Source organism: Hypomesus nipponensis, chromosome 6 (genome assembly GCF_054491055.1).
Source record: "Hypomesus nipponensis isolate SF chromosome 6, ASM5449105v1, whole genome shotgun sequence".
In the NCBI taxonomy this organism is placed as follows: domain Eukaryota; kingdom Metazoa; phylum Chordata; class Actinopteri; order Osmeriformes; family Osmeridae; genus Hypomesus; species Hypomesus nipponensis.
Genome location: NC_140366.1, coordinates 1,105,001 through 1,110,000, shown reverse-complemented (window position 1 = coordinate 1,110,000; position 5,000 = coordinate 1,105,001). Strand labels below are relative to the sequence as shown.

Here is a 5,000-nt window from a genome sequence, read left to right as displayed (position 1 = left end):
GACTACTTGTGCATATTGCAAGATGTCAGTTTCTAAGTGAATGAGCAAAAGAGCATACAGCACCTGGTATTCCCAGGCGGTCTCCCATCCAAGTACTAACCAGGCCCGACCCTGCTTAGCTTCCGAGATCAGACGTGATCGGGCGTTGCCAGGCTGGTATGGCCGTACGAAATAAGTTGACAACCATAGGCTACTTATCCATATACAGATTTAGCAATTGACAATGCAAGGTGGTCTCTCTCTCTCTCTCTCTCTCTCTCTCGTGTCAAAATGAAAACAGCTTCCAGCCCCTTTCATGAAGGACTACTTGTGCATATTGCAAGATGTCAGTTTCTAAGTGAATGAGCAAAAGAGCATACAGCACCTGGTATTCCCAGGCGGTCTCCCATCCAAGTACTAACCAGGCCCGACCCTGCTTAGCTTCCGAGATCAGACGTGATCGGGCGTTGCCAGGCTGGTATGGCCGTACGAAATAAGTTGACAACCATAGGCTACTTATCCATATACAGATTTAGCAATTGACAATGCAAGGTGGTCTCTCTCTCTCTCTCTCTCTCTCGTGTCAAAATGAAAACAGTTTCCAGCCCCTTTCATGAAGGACTACTTGTGCATATTGCAAGATGTCAGTTTCTAAGTGAATGAGCAAAAGAGCATACAGCACCTGGTATTCCCAGGCGGTCTCCCATCCAAGTACTAACCAGGCCCGACCCTGCTTAGCTTCCGAGATCAGACGTGATCGGGCGTTGCCAGGCTGGTAAGGCCGTACGAAATAAGTTGACAACCATAGGCTACTTATCCATATACAGATTTAGCAATTGACAATGCAAGGTAGTCTCTCTCTCTCTCTCTCTCTCTCGTGTCAAAATGAAAACAGCTTCCAGCCCCTTTCATGAAGGACTACTTGTGCATATTGCAAGATGTCAGTTTCTAAGTGAATGAGCAAAAGAGCATACAGCACCTGGTATTCCCAGGCGGTCTCCCATCCAAGTACTAACCAGGCCCGACCCTGCTTAGCTTCCGAGATCAGACGAGATCGGGCGTTGCCAGGCTGGTATGGCCGTACGAAATAAGTTGACAACCATAGGCTACTTATCCATATACAGATTTAGCAATTGACAATGCAAGGTGGTCTCTCTCTCTCTCTCTCGTGTCAAAATGAAAACAGCTTCCAGCCCCTTTCATGAAGGACTACTTGTGCATATTGCAAGATTTCAGTTTCTAAGTGAATGAGCAAAAGAGCATACAGCACCTGGTATTCCCAGGCGGTCTCCCATCCAAGTACTAACCAGGCCCGACCCTGCTTAGCTTCCGAGATCAGACGAGATCGGGCGTTGCCAGGCTGGTATGGCCGTACGAAATAAGTTGACAACCATAGGCTACTTATCCATATACAGATTTAGCAATTGACAATGCAAGGTAGTCTCTCTCTCTCTCTCTCTCTCTCTCTCTCTCTCGTGTCAAAATGAAAACAGCTTCCAGCCCCTTTCATGAAGGACTACTTGTGCATATTGCAAGATGTCAGTTTCTAAGTGAATGAGCAAAAGAGCATACAGCACCTGGTATTCCCAGGCGGTCTCCCATCCAAGTACTAACCAGGCCCGACCCTGCTTAGCTTCCGAGATCAGACGAGATCGGGTGTTGCCAGGCTGGTATGGCCGTACGAAATAAGTTGACAACCATAGGCTACTTATCCATATACAGATTTAGCAATTGACAATGCAAGGTAGTCTCTCTCTCTCTCTCTCTCTCGTGTCAAAATGAAAACAGCTTCCAGCCCCTTTCATGAAGGACTACTTGTGCATATTGCAAGATGTCAGTTTCTAAGTGAATGAGCAAAAGAGCATACAGCACCTGGTATTCCCAGGCGGTCTCCCATCCAAGTACTAACCAGGCCCGACCCTGCTTAGCTTCCGAGATCAGACGAGATCGGGCGTTGCCAGGCTGGTATGGCCGTACGAAATAAGTTGACAACCATAGGCTACTTATCCATATACAGATTTAGCAATTGACAATGCAAGGTAGTCTCTCTCTCTCTCTCTCGTGTCAAAATGAAAACAGCTTCCAGCCCCTTTCATGAAGGACTACTTGTGCATATTGCAAGATGTCAGTTTCTAAGTGAATGAGCAAAAGAGCATACAGCACCTGGTATTCCCAGGCGGTCTCCCATCCAAGTACTAACCAGGCCCGACCCTGCTTAGCTTCCGAGATCAGACGTGATCGGGCGTTGCCAGGCTGGTATGGCCGTACGAAATAAGTTGACAACCATAGGCTACTTATCCATATACAGATTTAGCAATTGACAATGCAAGGTGGTCTCTCTCTCTCTCTCTCTCGTGTCAAAATGAAAACAGCTTCCAGCCCCTTTCATGAAGGACTACTTGTGCATATTGCAAGATTTCAGTTTCTAAGTGAATGAGCAAAAGAGCATACAGCACCTGGTATTCCCAGGCGGTCTCCCATCCAAGTACTAACCAGGCCCGACCCTGCTTAGCTTCCGAGATCAGACGAGATCGGGCGTTGCCAGGCTGGTATGGCCGTACGAAATAAGTTGACAACCATAGGCTACTTATCCATATACAGATTTAGCAATTGACAATGCAAGGTAGTCTCTCTCTCTCTCTCTCTCTCTCTCTCGTGTCAAAATGAAAACAGCTTCCAGCCCCTTTCATGAAGGACTACTTGTGCATATTGCAAGATGTCAGTTTCTAAGTGAATGAGCAAAAGAGCATACAGCACCTGGTATTCCCAGGCGGTCTCCCATCCAAGTACTAACCAGGCCCGACCCTGCTTAGCTTCCGAGATCAGACGAGATCGGGCGTTGCCAGGCTGGTATGGCCGTACGAAATAAGTTGACAACCATAGGCTACTTATCCATATACAGATTTAGCAATTGACAATGCAAGGTAGTCTCTCTCTCTCTCTCTCTCTCTCTCTCTCGTGTCAAAATGAAAACAGCTTCCAGCCCCTTTCATGAAGGACTACTTGTGCATATTGCAAGATTTCAGTTTCTAAGTGAATGAGCAAAAGAGCATACAGCACCTGGTATTCCCAGGCGGTCTCCCATCCAAGTACTAACCAGGCCCAACCCTGCTTAGCTTCCGAGATCAGACGAGATCGGGCGTTGCCAGGCTGGTATGGCCGTACGAAATAAGTTGACAACCATAGGCTACTTATCCATATACAGATTTAGCAATTGACAATGCAAGGTGGTCTCTCTCTCTCTCTCTCTCGTGTCAAAATGAAAACAGCTTCCAGCCCCTTTCATGAAGGACTACTTGTGCATATTGCAAGATTTCAGTTTCTAAGTGAATGAGCAAAAGAGCATACAGCACCTGGTATTCCCAGGCGGTCTCCCATCCAAGTACTAACCAGGCCCGACCCTGCTTAGCTTCCGAGATCAGACGAGATCGGGCGTTGCCAGGCTGGTATGGCCGTACGAAATAAGTTGACAACCATAGGCTACTTATCCATATACAGATTTAGCAATTGACAATGCAAGGTAGTCTCTCTCTCTCTCTCTCTCTCTCTCTCGTGTCAAAATGAAAACAGCTTCCAGCCCCTTTCATGAAGGACTACTTGTGCATATTGCAAGATTTCAGTTTCTAAGTGAATGAGCATACAGCACCTGGTATTCCCAGGCGGTCTCCCATCCAAGTACTAACCAGGCCCGACCCTGCTTAGCTTCCGAGATCAGACGAGATCGGGCGTTGCCAGGCTGGTATGGCCGTACGAAATAAGTTGACAACCATAGGCTACTTATCCATATACAGATTTAGCAATTGACAATGCAAGGTGGTCTCTCTCTCTCTCTCTCTCTCTCTCTCTCTCTCGTGTCAAAATGAAAACAGTTTCCAGCCCCTTTCATGAAGGACTACTTGTGCATATTGCAAGATGTCAGTTTCTAAGTGAATGAGCAAAAGAGCATACAGCACCTGGTATTCCCAGGCGGTCTCCCATCCAAGTACTAACCAGGCCCGACCCTGCTTAGCTTCCGAGATCAGACGAGATCGGGCGTTGCCAGGCTGGTATGGCCGTACGAAATAAGTTGACAACCATAGGCTACTTATCCATATACAGATTTAGCAATTGACAATGCAAGGTGGTCTCTCTCTCTCTCTCTCTCGTGTCAAAATGAAAACAGCTTCCAGCCCCTTTCATGAAGGACTACTTGTGCATATTGCAAGATGTCAGTTTCTAAGTGAATGAGCAAAAGAGCATACAGCACCTGGTATTCCCAGGCGGTCTCCCATCCAAGTACTAACCAGGCCCGACCCTGCTTAGCTTCCGAGATCAGACGAGATCGGGCGTTGCCAGGCTGGTATGGCCGTACGAAATAAGTTGACAACCATAGGCTACTTATCCATATACAGATTTAGCAATTGACAATGCAAGGTAGTCTCTCTCTCTCTCTCTCGTGTCAAAATGAAAACAGCTTCCAGCCCCTTTCATGAAGGACTACTTGTGCATATTGCAAGATGTCAGTTTCTAAGTGAATGAGCAAAAGAGCATACAGCACCTGGTATTCCCAGGCGGTCTCCCATCCAAGTACTAACCAGGCCCGACCCTGCTTAGCTTCCGAGATCAGACGTGATCGGGCGTTGCCAGGCTGGTATGGCCGTACGAAATAAGTTGACAACCATAGGCTACTTATCCATATACAGATTTAGCAATTGACAATGCAAGGTGGTCTCTCTCTCTCTCTCTCTCGTGTCAAAATGAAAACAGCTTCCAGCCCCTTTCATGAAGGACTACTTGTGCATATTGCAAGATTTCAGTTTCTAAGTGAATGAGCAAAAGAGCATACAGCACCTGGTATTCCCAGGCGGTCTCCCATCCAAGTACTAACCAGGCCCGACCCTGCTTAGCTTCCGAGATCAGACGAGATCGGGCGTTGCCAGGCTGGTATGGCCGTACGAAATAAGTTGACAACCATAGGCTACTTATCCATATACAGATTTAGCAATTGACAATGCAAGGTAGTCTCTCTCTCTCTCTCTCTC

At 47.1% G+C, this 5,000-nt stretch overlaps 17 non-coding genes across 17 annotated transcripts; all 17 read right to left on the bottom strand.

The window, feature by feature from the left end:
• Nucleotides 1-51: 51 nt before the first annotated feature.
• LOC146285366 (5S ribosomal RNA) lies at nucleotides 52-170 on the bottom strand. Its single transcript, XR_014760725.1, has one exon. It is a non-coding gene; the product is annotated as a 5S ribosomal RNA (ribosomal RNA).
• A 182-nt stretch (nucleotides 171-352) lies between these two features.
• Nucleotides 353-471, bottom strand: LOC146285365 (5S ribosomal RNA). The gene has a single exon (XR_014760724.1). It is a non-coding gene; the product is annotated as a 5S ribosomal RNA (ribosomal RNA).
• Nucleotides 472-649: 178 nt separating this feature from the next.
• On the bottom strand, nucleotides 650-768 carry LOC146285364 (5S ribosomal RNA). The gene has a single exon (XR_014761941.1). It is a non-coding gene; the product is annotated as a 5S ribosomal RNA (ribosomal RNA).
• Nucleotides 769-946: 178 nt separating this feature from the next.
• Nucleotides 947-1,065, bottom strand: LOC146285363 (5S ribosomal RNA). Its single transcript, XR_014760038.1, has one exon. It is a non-coding gene; the product is annotated as a 5S ribosomal RNA (ribosomal RNA).
• A 172-nt stretch (nucleotides 1,066-1,237) lies between these two features.
• On the bottom strand, nucleotides 1,238-1,356 carry LOC146285362 (5S ribosomal RNA). The gene has a single exon (XR_014760037.1). It is a non-coding gene; the product is annotated as a 5S ribosomal RNA (ribosomal RNA).
• Nucleotides 1,357-1,544: 188 nt separating this feature from the next.
• On the bottom strand, nucleotides 1,545-1,663 carry LOC146285361 (5S ribosomal RNA). Its single transcript, XR_014758921.1, has one exon. It is a non-coding gene; the product is annotated as a 5S ribosomal RNA (ribosomal RNA).
• Nucleotides 1,664-1,839: 176 nt separating this feature from the next.
• On the bottom strand, nucleotides 1,840-1,958 carry LOC146285360 (5S ribosomal RNA). Its single transcript, XR_014760036.1, has one exon. It is a non-coding gene; the product is annotated as a 5S ribosomal RNA (ribosomal RNA).
• Nucleotides 1,959-2,130: 172 nt separating this feature from the next.
• Nucleotides 2,131-2,249, bottom strand: LOC146285359 (5S ribosomal RNA). Its single transcript, XR_014760723.1, has one exon. It is a non-coding gene; the product is annotated as a 5S ribosomal RNA (ribosomal RNA).
• Nucleotides 2,250-2,423: 174 nt separating this feature from the next.
• LOC146285358 (5S ribosomal RNA) lies at nucleotides 2,424-2,542 on the bottom strand. The gene has a single exon (XR_014760035.1). It is a non-coding gene; the product is annotated as a 5S ribosomal RNA (ribosomal RNA).
• A 182-nt stretch (nucleotides 2,543-2,724) lies between these two features.
• LOC146285357 (5S ribosomal RNA) lies at nucleotides 2,725-2,843 on the bottom strand. The gene has a single exon (XR_014760034.1). It is a non-coding gene; the product is annotated as a 5S ribosomal RNA (ribosomal RNA).
• Nucleotides 2,844-3,027: 184 nt separating this feature from the next.
• On the bottom strand, nucleotides 3,028-3,146 carry LOC146285356 (5S ribosomal RNA). The gene has a single exon (XR_014760322.1). It is a non-coding gene; the product is annotated as a 5S ribosomal RNA (ribosomal RNA).
• A 174-nt stretch (nucleotides 3,147-3,320) lies between these two features.
• LOC146285355 (5S ribosomal RNA) lies at nucleotides 3,321-3,439 on the bottom strand. Its single transcript, XR_014760032.1, has one exon. It is a non-coding gene; the product is annotated as a 5S ribosomal RNA (ribosomal RNA).
• Nucleotides 3,440-3,613: 174 nt separating this feature from the next.
• On the bottom strand, nucleotides 3,614-3,732 carry LOC146285354 (5S ribosomal RNA). The gene has a single exon (XR_014760031.1). It is a non-coding gene; the product is annotated as a 5S ribosomal RNA (ribosomal RNA).
• Nucleotides 3,733-3,920: 188 nt separating this feature from the next.
• On the bottom strand, nucleotides 3,921-4,039 carry LOC146285353 (5S ribosomal RNA). The gene has a single exon (XR_014760030.1). It is a non-coding gene; the product is annotated as a 5S ribosomal RNA (ribosomal RNA).
• A 174-nt stretch (nucleotides 4,040-4,213) lies between these two features.
• LOC146285352 (5S ribosomal RNA) lies at nucleotides 4,214-4,332 on the bottom strand. The gene has a single exon (XR_014760029.1). It is a non-coding gene; the product is annotated as a 5S ribosomal RNA (ribosomal RNA).
• Nucleotides 4,333-4,504: 172 nt separating this feature from the next.
• On the bottom strand, nucleotides 4,505-4,623 carry LOC146285351 (5S ribosomal RNA). Its single transcript, XR_014760722.1, has one exon. It is a non-coding gene; the product is annotated as a 5S ribosomal RNA (ribosomal RNA).
• Nucleotides 4,624-4,797: 174 nt separating this feature from the next.
• LOC146285350 (5S ribosomal RNA) lies at nucleotides 4,798-4,916 on the bottom strand. Its single transcript, XR_014760028.1, has one exon. It is a non-coding gene; the product is annotated as a 5S ribosomal RNA (ribosomal RNA).
• Between the last annotated feature and the right edge of the window lie 84 nt (nucleotides 4,917-5,000).